At 39.9% G+C, this 11,756-nt stretch overlaps 1 protein-coding gene across 5 annotated transcripts in view; it reads right to left on the bottom strand.

Moving 5' to 3' along the window:
* The window catches only part of RIPOR3 (RIPOR family member 3), a 118,749-nt gene extending 109,331 nt beyond the window's left edge, over nucleotides 1-9,418 (bottom strand). For 4 of the 5 annotated variants that reach the window (XM_027850997.1, XM_027851002.1, XM_027851039.1 and 1 more), the window contains exons 1-2: nucleotides 9,356-9,418; nucleotides 8,444-8,876 (exon numbers count right to left, since the gene is read on the bottom strand). The gene's annotated coding sequence lies outside the window, so the exon portion shown is untranslated. The remainder of the gene's footprint in view (nucleotides 1-8,443; nucleotides 8,877-9,355) is intronic. The other variant, XM_027851010.1, reaches the window with a different exon arrangement.
* Between the last annotated feature and the right edge of the window lie 2,338 nt (nucleotides 9,419-11,756).

The raw sequence follows: 11,756 nt of genomic DNA, 5'->3' as shown, positions 1-11,756 counted from the left end.
GTGTGTGTGTGTGTGTGTGTGTGTGTTGGGGAGGGGGGTCTCCCTCAAAAACTCAATGTTCAGCATTCAACCAAATAGTAGCAATAGTCATAGTTTTAGTGGTACCAGTAGCAGCAGCAGCTGTAGTCATGGTCAATATCATCATCATCATCAACAAAGAAGCAGCAGGGTGTAGTGATTAGGGAGCTGGGAAGACCTGGGTTCAAGTCTTGTCTCTGTCATATACTTGCTAATTATTTAACCTCTCAGTATTGTAGGCCAGAGATGCCCAACTCAAATAGAAATAGAGTTTGACACTTCTGATCCGGGCAACTCTCCAACACTATAACTGGTAGAGAACATACCAACCTGCATTGGTAGAGGAATTCCCAATCTGGGAGTTCTCTAGAACAGTGAAATAACTGGTCTAGGCTCTCCCATTTCTGTGGTTATTCAGGACTAAGAAAGCACTTTCCTCACAATACTATGAGGTAGACAGAGCAAATAGTTCTGTCCCTAATTTACATTTAAGGTAACTGAGGCTCAGAGAGGTTAAATGACTTTTAAGTGTCTTAAGCCAGGATTTGAATTAGATCTTATGACTCTAAATATAGCACTCTTTCAACTACAACACACAAAGTAGAAGTCAGACTGAATCTGGAATCCAAATAAACATAAAAGAAAGTATCCCTATTCCCTCTACAAGAAGATTGACAAAAAGAAGCCAAAAGCCTGTTGGACTCCCATTTCTGAGCAAGTAGACCCAAGGACCAACCAAACACCAGGTAGGGATACAAACTATCTGTGGAGCAATCAGACCACACCATGTCTACCTTAATAGGTCTTTTTTTTTTTCGGGGTCAGGATTCATTAATAAAATTTATCTACAGTTAATTTCTAGAATAATAGAACACATTAACAATTAGAATTGTCCAAAAGTAGAATAGGGTGCCTTGAAAAGGGGTAGGTTCTCCCTCCTTGAAGGTCATTAAGCAGTGGCTGAATGATCAGTTATTATGTATGCTATACTATAGACCCTTTTCACATATAGGTTGGACTAGAGGACAACTTTGGTCACTTCCAGCTCTCAAATTCTGTGATTTTGTGAATGTAGACTATCAAAGCTATGGTGGACATTAGAACATAGAAGGGATCTTAAAATGTGGAATGTCAGACCTGGAAGGTATCCTTAGAACATAAAATATGGAATATTAGAGCTGGAAGAACTTTACAGATCACCTTGTTTAACACCTTTTTAAAGATAAGGAAAATAAGACTCAAGAAAGCTAAATGAGGATAGTCAGAAGCAAAATACTTTTGAGGAGGGACAGGGTGAAAGGAGAGAGAAAGAATACAAAAAAATGGGGGGAATGATAGGATTGAGGTAAATATAGTTAGCAGCGGTAAGTGTGAAAAAAAGTTTTGAAACAAATTTCTCAGATAAAGGTTTCATTTCTCAAACATATAGAGAACTGAGTCAAATTTATAAAAATAAGAGCCATTCCCCAATTGATAAATGATCAAAAGATATGAACAGTTTTCAGATGAAGTAATCAAAACTATCTATAGCCATATGAAAAAATGCTCTCTCTATTGATTGAAAACATGCAATTTTTTTTGCTTTTTTTCTATCTTCTTTTTTTTGATAATTAATTTCTTTTTAGTTTTCAACATTCACTTCCATAAAATTTTGAGTTTTAAATTTTCTCCCCCTCCCAAGATGGTGTACAATCTGATATAGGCTCTACATATACATTCATGTTAAGCATATTTTCCCATTAGTCATGATGTAAAGAACAATTAGAACTAATGGGAGGAACCACGAAATAAAGCAATAAAACATAACAACAAAGGAAAAAGAGAAAAAATGCTTCCATATGCATTCAGACTCCATATTTCTTTCTCTGGGTATGGATAGTAATTTCCATCATGAGTCTTTTGGAGTTGTCTTAGATTCTTGAATTGCTGTGAAGAGCCAAGTCTATCAAAGTCAGTCATCCCATAATTTGACTGTTACTGTGTACAATATTCTCCTGGTTCTGCTCATTTCACTCTGCATCAATTTATGTAAGTCTTTCCAAGTTTTTTTTGAAGTCTGCCTGTTCATCATTTCTTATAGCACAATGGTATTCCATTACATTCATATACATCAACTTATTCAGTCATTCCCCAATTGATGGGCATCCCCTCAATTTCTAATTCTTGGCCACCACAAAAAGAGGTGCTATGAATATTTTTGTACATGTGGATCCTTTTCTCTTTTTTATGATCTCTTTGGGATACAGACCTAGAAATGGTATTGCTGGGTCAAAGGGTATGAACAATTTTATAACCCTTTGGGCATAGTTCCAAATTGCTCTCCAAAATGATTGGATCATTTCACAACTCCACTAACAATGTATTAGTGTTCCAATTTTCCCACAACTTCTCCAGCATTTATCATTATCCTGTTTTGTCATATTAGTCATACTGATAGGTGTGATGTGGTACTTCAGAGTCATTTTGAGTTGCATTTCTCTAATCAATAGTGATTTAGAACATTTTTTCATGTGACTATAGATAGCTTTAGTTTCTTCCTCTGAAAACTACCTTTTCATATCCTTTGACCATTTATCAATTGGGGAATGACTTGTATTCTTATAAATTTGACTTAGTTCTCTATATATTTTAGAAATGAGGTCTTTATCAGAAACACTGGTTGTAAAAATTCTTTCCCAGTTTTCTGCTTCCCTTCTAATCTTGGATGCGTTGGCTTTGTTTGTGCCAAAACTTTTCAATTTAATGTAATCAAAATTGTCCACTTTGCATTTCATAATGTTCTCTATCTCATGTATAGTCATAAATTCTTCCCTTCTCCATAGATCTGAAAGGTAAACTATTCCTTGCTCTTCTAGTTTGCTTATCGTATAAGTCCTTATATCTAAATCATATACCCATTTTGACTTTATCTTGGTATAGAGTGTAAGATGTTGGTCTATGCCCACTTGCTGCCATACATTTTTCTGGTTTTCCTAACAGTTTTTGCTAAATAGTGATTTCTTATCCTAGAAGCTGGAGTCTTTGGATTTATCAAATAGTAGATTAGTATAGTCATTGATTACTGTGTCTTGCATACCTAACCTATTCCACTCTTTCACCACTCTATTTCTTAGCCAGTACCAAGTAGTTTTGATGATTGCTGCTTTATAATACAATTTAAGATCTGGTACAGCTAGGCCACCTTTCCTTGCATTTCTTTTCACTAGTTCTAGATTTTTGTTCTGGACTTTTTGTTCTTCCAGATGAATTTTGTTACTGGTTTGTTTGTTTTTTTAGCTCTATAAAATAATTTTTTGGTAGTTTGATTGGTATGGGAAAAATGCAAATTAAAAGAATTCATAGGTACTACCTCATAACTATTAGATTGGCTAATAGGACAGAAGAGGTAAATAATAAATGTTGGAAGGGATGTAGGGAAAAATGAGACATTAATGCACTGTTGGTGGAGTTGTAAACTGATTCAACCATTTTGTAGAGCAATTTGGAACTATGCCCAAAGGGCTATAAAACTATGCATACCCTTTGACCCAGCAATACCACTTCTAGGGCTGTATCCCAAAGAGATCATAAAATGGGGAAAGGACCCACATGTACGAATTATAGCACCTCTTTTTGTGGCAGCTAAGAATTGGAAATTGAGGGAATGCCCAACAATTAAGGAATGGCTGAACAAATTGTGGTATATGAATGTGATGGAATACTATTGTGCTATAAGAAATGATGAGCAGGATGCTCTCAGAAAAACTTGGCAAGATTTACATGAGCTGATGCAAAGTGAAATGTACTACATAAAAAGTAACAGCAATATTGAAAAATGATGAGCTGTGAATGACTTAGCTATTCTCACCAATGCAACAATCTAAGACAACTCTGAAGGACTTACGATGAAAAATGCTATTCATCCCCAGACAAAGAACTGATGGTGTCTGAATACATATTGAAGCATCCTTTTTTTAACTTTCTTTATTTTTCTTGAGTTTTTGTTCACTTTGTGGAAATGTTTTACATGACTACACATGTATAGCCTATATCGAATTGCTTGCCTTCTCAATAGGGGTGGGGGGAAGAGGGAAGGGAGAAAGGGAAAGAATTTGGAACTCAAAGTTTTGAGAACGAATGTTGAAAATTGTTTTGTAACTGGGGGAAAATAAAATACTAAATAAATTTTTTTAAAAGAATGCTAAATGACTCACCAAAGTCATATAGTCAGTTAATAGGGGAAATCAGACTTGGACCCCAGGATTCAGTGGTCTCTCACTATACCACAAAGTGAAAACAGAAAGGTGCCTACAGTCCTTTAGCTTTCTGTTCCCCTCCTCTAGTCCTGGGCAGCAGACATAATTAGGAGCCACTGGACTGGAGCTTGTGTTCAAAACAGATTTTGAGATGGAGAATTCTGCAGTAGCCAACTTCTCTCCACAGTCAATTACGGTGAGCAGGCCTCCCAAATCATTTTTATAGCATTTCCTGGAGTAATGACAAGGCAAACTAAATGATCCACAGGACACTTTCATCACTAACAAGCATGTCCAAAGGGCAGGAGATGGGAGAAAGGGGAAGGAGGAGAAAAGATAAATCATGTGGGTTTTTTCCTTAAGATTTTTATCCTTGAGATAATCAACAAAATTCACAGCTCCACTGATGACATGTTGGTGTTGAGAATGCTGTGCTAAAGCTGAACTAATTGGCAACAGAAGTGGAATTTTTTTCCAGAAGTATAAATATTTTTTCTTATCCCAGGGAATTACCCTTTGGATTAGATATTCCAGACATGCTCACATGTAGCTGTGTACTATGGGCAATCTCACACAGGGGAAGTCAAAGAAAGCTTTGCATGGTCATGACAGGAATGAGAGTTCCTCACAGTATCAATGTTCTTATGCCCATTTTACTGACAAGATAAGTGAGGTTTGGAGAAGTTAAGGAGGTTTAATTCCTTAAGGAAGTTGAATTCTCCTGGTAAGTTCTATCTCCTACCTATGTGATCTCAGGCCATTATCTTATTCCCTTCTGTAAAATGAAGAGGTTGTACTAGATGACCTTTAAGGGCCCTTCCAGCCCTTTCAATCTGTGATTCTGCAACTTTGCAGGCACTCATATACACAGCTCTTAAGTGGGAGCGGTAGGATTTGAACTTAGAACCTCATTTTCCCCAGTTCCCAGCCTAGTTCTTTCCAATACAATACTGCTTCTCTAAAACAGTCCTTTTTTTCCTTTTTTTTTTTTTAAATGAGGAAGGCCTTTCAGTCCAACACCTTAAATTACTTCTGGTTTTTAGAGCATTCTAGTGCTTTAACTTATGAGTTCTTCTTGTATAGTTGGTAAGCAGAAACAAGACTCCACCCCTGAAACAGCTGCATCACAATATCATAGTTTGTTTCATGCTTTAGGTTCTTTCAGGCCTCAGAATGTGTGGTCATATGTATAAGGTATATTTGGGAGATAGCATACTGGCTCTTTCTTATTGACTAGAAGACAATATTGGTCTAGTAATCAGGAAACCTGATGAATAGTTCCAGTTTAGCTCTTATCACAGAATCTCAGAGTTAGATGGGGGGTCAGGGGTCATCTAGCCCAATTAATTCCTTAAGGAAGTTGAATTCTCCTGGTAAGTTCTATCTCCTACCTATGTGATCTCAGGCCATTATCTTATTTCCTTCTGTAAAATGAAGAGGTTGTACTAGATGACCTTTAAAGGCCCTTCCAGCCCTCTCAATCTGTGATTCTGCAACTTTGCAGGCACTCATATACACAGCTCTTAAGTGGGAGGGGTAGGATTTGAACTTAGAACCTCATTTTCTCCAGTTCCCAGCCTAGTTCTTTCCAATACAATACTGTTTCTCTGAAGGATAACTCAGTAGGAATATTTTCTTCAACAAGTGGTTATCTAGCCTTCAATTTAAGACCTCCAAGTAATACGGAATTCACTATACCCCAAGGCAATTTGGTCTATTTTTTGATATCTCCAATTGCTAGGAAGTTTTTTTTTTCCACATTGAGCTGAAATTTGCCTCTGTTAGTGTATTATACTAGTAATATCCTCATGGCAAGCTACTCACACACAAGGGAATGATAATATGTGCTTCTCTTGGGATACTTTACCTGCCTTTGGTCAAGTTCAGACACCATGACAGAGTCTGTACGTAGCTCACACCAATTTCTGGTGACATGGCATTCAGGTTCAGCATATACTGAAAACCTATTCATGTAATCACTATTGGAGGCTATTCTTACCATTTAGGGTGTACCCATTAAGGACCTACAGCAGGACAGCACCTAACACAGTGTATCACACATGTGGGTGCTTAACAATTGTTGAAGGATTGATTTGATAGCTTGTGAATTCTGTGAGTCATTTCTCACCTCTGTTCTCATTTATCAAATAAATATTGTGGGTTTGATGGACTAGAAATGTAGACTGTGGAGTAGAAAGGACTAAAGGAAAGAGTTAAGGGCAGGCTGCTGAAGTTGCTATGTTCAAGGTGAGCCACATAGCCAGTGTATTGCTCCATTCATTCAGAGGCAGTTACATTGGTCCTTGAGGCTTCATTTTTCCATCATACAAGAAGAGAATTCACAGAATAACTAGCATTAAATTGACCCCCAGATTCACTTGAATAAAGAACTTTCTCTGTCAGGCACAAGGGAAGAAGTACCAGGAATTTAGAAAAAATGTGGACTTTTTATATTTTCAGTGGACAAAATTGATGTTACATTGTCCCTAAAATGACATTAGAACCCATGATCAATATTCTTGAAATTATACCACTGCATCCCAATCTACACCCCCAGAAAATTTTCTCTTCCCCTAAGTATCCTATGGTGCTTTGAGAGTAATGCAGTGTTGTGAGCTACATTTTACAATAGGGGAAATTGAGGCTCAGAGAGCTAAAATTACTTGCCTACAGCTTTAATGCTAGTAAGTGATGAAGATGGGACTCAACCCAGATCTTCTGCTTCTCTGCCTTTTACCATGGTGATGGATTCCAACTGATAGAATGCTGGAAAAACAATATATACCATAACTTCTCGACCATTCTGAGATCTGGGCCTCCCAACAGCAGCTCTGTTTACTGATCCATAATGACTCTCTGAAAGGTGTTCTATCTATGATACCTAGTCCCTAAAGACTGTGTGCCTTTGAACCTGACTTTGATTAGATCTGGTGAACAGAGAGGGAGTTCTCCAAAAAACAAATGGGCCTTTGGTTTGCTACCTGGGTGAGGCAGGGGAAGAAAAGTAACCTATATCTGGACTGTGCCAGTAAGCACCCAATAAATATCAGTGGAAATGATAGGAATGGGGCCCAGGAAACTCTCCCAAGAGCTTTGGGCAGATAGCCCAAGATATACCCAATTAGTCATTAAACTTTCTAAGCCTTGGTTTTCTCATCTATAGAACAAGGGTGAGGGATGAACTAGAACTCTAAGGTTCCCTCTCACTCTAAAATCCTCTGATCCCATTTCTCATTCTCTCCTGTTTAATAGACATCTACTTCCTATTATAGATAGTCATAGACCACCTTGTCTTAGAAGTTCATTGAAGATCATTAAAGCTAGAAAGTACTTCAGACATTATCCCTTCCAGTCCAATGGAATAAATTAGAGTCCAGAAAAGAGAAGTCATTTATCCAAAGTCACATAGTGAAGTGCTAACTCCTAGTCCAGGCTTTTCCCACTCTCTCATATTGCCCTTCAGTCTCTTGACTTTTCAGAACCTCAGTTTCCTCCTCTGTAAATTGCGAGGGCTGGATCAAATGAGCTCTTAAGTTCAGTACTATTTCTACGTCCCTAAAATATGATTCTTCCTTCTTTGGGACTACAGACAACACATGCAGGGCTATGCAAGCAACCTACTATTAATGTTAATGCATGGTCTCCAGAAAGATCAAGGCATGGAAGTCACCTTACACAGTTTACAATTCTGCTTTGTCCAGAGGATCATTCAGGACCAAGATGATTTAAAACAGATTTTTGAAAGCACTAAACTGAATTGGAACAAAATTCAGTAGAGGCATGTGCCACTCCCCTTAACCACCCTGCCTCCTCCCCTTACCCCTTGAAAGCCTCCCCCAATTCAACAGTAAATTCCAGCAGTCCCTACCCCCAATCACAGGGTGGATGCCATCCCCTCCCCACCTCCTGTTGATACATCCTCTGCAAAGGCAAAAGTCAAAGGAAGGTCTGGTTGCTCTGTTTTCCCTTTAACTGCACACCCCTTGAAGATAATGCTTACCCTCTCTCCTTAGTGATGCTCCCTGGCCACCTATGCCCAAGTCAGGGTACTTCACCTTCAGAGCTCCAGACACACACATGTTCTAGGTCTAATCCTGATCCCATCTAGAGATTCCTTTATAAATATCTTTCCCCTCCTACCCAGCGCTGTCTATTAACATGCATTGATACATAAACAAATACATATTCACCATTGAGCAAGTCTGGCCTTTCAGGAAAATGTCAATTTCTTTTTTCTTCTTGTTTTCCGCCCTATTGTTGCAATTAGGTGTCAAGTTTCATCTTCACAGGGCGCCTGGGGATTGGTGATGACTGCAAAAAAACTGATTAAAAAACAAACCAAACGTCCGTCTAGGTTGGGTTGCTGGGTCCTCTTGGTCACGGGGAAGCAAGGTCTGTGTTTCTCTCTCTCCCCCTCCACCCACACCCCACCACAAAGTCTTCTCCCTGATCTAGGAGAAGCCAGAGCCCTGCAGGGCGCAGATAGCTGCAGCACGCTCACTTATCTGTGCGGGTGTCAGGGCGCAGCCAGCGCGGTGCTCGGTTCCAGGAAGCGGGGCTCGCCCCGCCGGTGGCTCTCTTGATGCTGTTGCCTGCCTGCCCCGTCAGTGTCCCGACCAGCCTCTGCCAGGGAGAATTCCACGCTGTTCCCCGCCAGGCAGGCCCCCCCACCCACTTCACTTCCCATCCTCCACCTCCCCTACCCCCACCTCCCACCCTCCACCCCTCATTCTGGCAAGAGGACTGGGAAAATTCAACTAATTTAAAGTACACGCAGAGTTTGTGGTCATGTCCTGAACCCTCCACTATTAATCACAGAGCATCTGATTTCTGCTTTGCCTCAGAGGGGGGAACTTGTAACTTTCTGTTTACTTGATTCCGCACCGGGCTGCAAGTTAATCACAAACAGACTTGTGCACAGCCTTCCCCTCCTTATCCCGCTCCCTCCTCCCCACCCCCACTCCAAACCCACTCCCCTCCCTCACTCATCCATCTCCTATCCTTCATTCTCTCCTTACCTTACCACTTTATTTGCCCCCTCCTTTTTCCTCCCTCTCTCCCATCCCTCACCCTTCCTGCTGCCCTATTCTTCCTCCTCTTACTTTGCCATAGTATTCAGCCTCCCATCCTCCTCCTTCATTCATCTCCCAGCTTTCTTCTTCCTCCCTAACCTTACCACTTTCTTTGGCCCCCCTCTTCTCCCTCCCTCTCTCCCATCCCTCACCCTTCCTGCTGCCCTCTTCTTCCTCCTTACATCTCTCAGCTTCCCTTCCTCTTCTCTCTTCTGTCATCCTCCTTGCTTTCTTTTCCCCCTCTTACCTTAAGACTCAGTTTCCCAGTCTTATCCCATTTCTACTTTTCCCTTACTCCCCCTTTCCCCAGCCTTGGATGTTTGTGCTCCCACCTGAGTTATGCTTTTATATCTTCTCCTTCCCTGTTCCCCTTTCTCCCCTCAAATCTCCATCTTTCCCTTTGCACCTATCACATATCCCAGGGCCTCAATTTAAACTGGCTTATTCTCTCTACTTCTCCTTTTTTTTTTTTTAAAGTCCAATTACTTTGGGTTTTGTTGTTGTTGTTGTTCCCATGTCCCTGCCACATTCTTTGGGCAGCTCCTGAAAATTTAACCTGGATCTCTGAGTTGAAATCCAATTCACACATTATTAGGTTTATGTCCCCTGTTGTTCCCTTGCCTGAACCTCCCTGTATCTCAGTTTTCTGATTCAGCTAAAAGATGGAGCCACTGAGAAACAAAGCTCTCATTTACTCCTTGAGAAGTTGGACCCTGTTGATTTAAGGGCCTTCTGCTTCTAGAAATAAATTCCCCTCTCCATTAGGCCCCTGCATTTACAGTCATTTTAGAAATATGATCAGGTACAAGCCAACACATGGTAATAAATGACACCGCCTGCCCCAGTCCTTTTTCTCCAAGAATACTGTGTACCCCACACAATGAAAGTCTCATTTCCTAGATAAAGCCTCCTCAGGCCAACTTAAGTAGCCCTATATATATTAAGTCAATTTAGAGATAAACAGACATCCTATGTAACCTACAGCATGAATAGCAAAACAGGGAAGTACTACTGAAAACATGCTGTCTGTTTATACTATTTCTTTCTCTTATACATATGTAGGATTGGGGATATACTTTGATCTCTGAATATCTGTACCAATGTAATTCTTAGAGGGAGAGGTGGCATGATGTAGTGGAAGGAGACCTGAATTAATTAGCAGTTTGGAGATCTGGGTTCTAGTTCCAGCTCAGACACTAGCTACTAATTGTGTGATCCTGGGTAAGTTACTTCCCCTCAATGAATCACAGTTTCCTATAAAATAAGAAGTTAAACTAACTCTGTGATTCTATGATCCTAGCAATTTGTCAAGGGCAGGGAAGGTGTCTTGAGTTGTTTTGTAGGTGGCTTATCAGAATCCTGCAGACATAGGAGAGGGTGTTCAATATTTGACTATGAAGAGTTGGGGGTGGGGAGAAAAGGATGGAAAAATAGAAGTTGACATTGATAAATCTCTCAGGTTGAAATGTGGTTTCAAGGAAAAATACTACCTACTCCTGATTTCTAGTCCTAGTTCTGCCCTCCAACCAGCTATGTGACTTTGAGCAAGTCCTTTCTAATATAAAATAGAGTGTAGTATATTAGAGTTAGAAAGGATCTTAGAGGTCATCTGGTCCAACAATCCCACTTTATAAATATGAAAACTGAGGCCCAGGGAAGGGAAGTGACTACTTACCCAAAGTCATATGGCTATTATGAGAAATCCAGAATTATAATCCAAGGTTCTTGACTTGAACAAGCAATACCCTTTCTACTTTGTAGCTTTCACTTTCTATCACCAATTGCTTTTTGGACATTTCCAACTAGATGTCCCATAGGCCATGTCTAAAACAGAAGTCAGCCTCTTTTCCCTAAAACCATTCCCTTCAGAACTTTACTGTCAAAGGTACTATTATCCAGGGCTTCTAGGTGGCACAGTGGATAGAGTACCAGCCCTGAAGTCAGGAGAACCTGAGTTCAAATCTGATCTCAGACCAAACACTTGATACTTACTAGCCATGTGACCCTGGGCAAGTCACTTAACCCCAATTGCCTTTTAAAAAAAAAAAAAAAGTACCATTATCCTTTCCAGGTGATCAACTTTGGTATCACTCTCAAGTCCTCATTCTGTCTCAGCCCTCAAATCCAAGCAGTTGTCAAATGATATCTTTTCTATTCCCATAGTAATGCTAACAACCTAATATTTATATACATGTTTAAACTTTATAAAGTACTTTATATCATTATTTGATTTGATTTCCCCAACAGCCTTGTGAAGCAGGTGCTATTATTAGCTCCATTTTACAGTTGAGGAAATTGAGAGTGGTAAAGGTTAAGTGGCCTGCCCAGTGTCACACAGCTAGTAAATGTCTTGGGGAGGACATGAACTCAGGACTTCCTGACACTTCAAGTATGGCACCTTATCCACTTCACTTTTTGTAAATATTCCTTT

Source organism: Vombatus ursinus, unplaced genomic scaffold, assembly GCF_900497805.2.
Source record: "Vombatus ursinus unplaced genomic scaffold, bare-nosed wombat genome assembly UNPS02000580.1, whole genome shotgun sequence".
In the NCBI taxonomy this organism is placed as follows: Eukaryota; Metazoa; Chordata; class Mammalia; order Diprotodontia; family Vombatidae; genus Vombatus; species Vombatus ursinus.
This window is presented reverse-complemented; position numbering and strand designations above follow the sequence as displayed.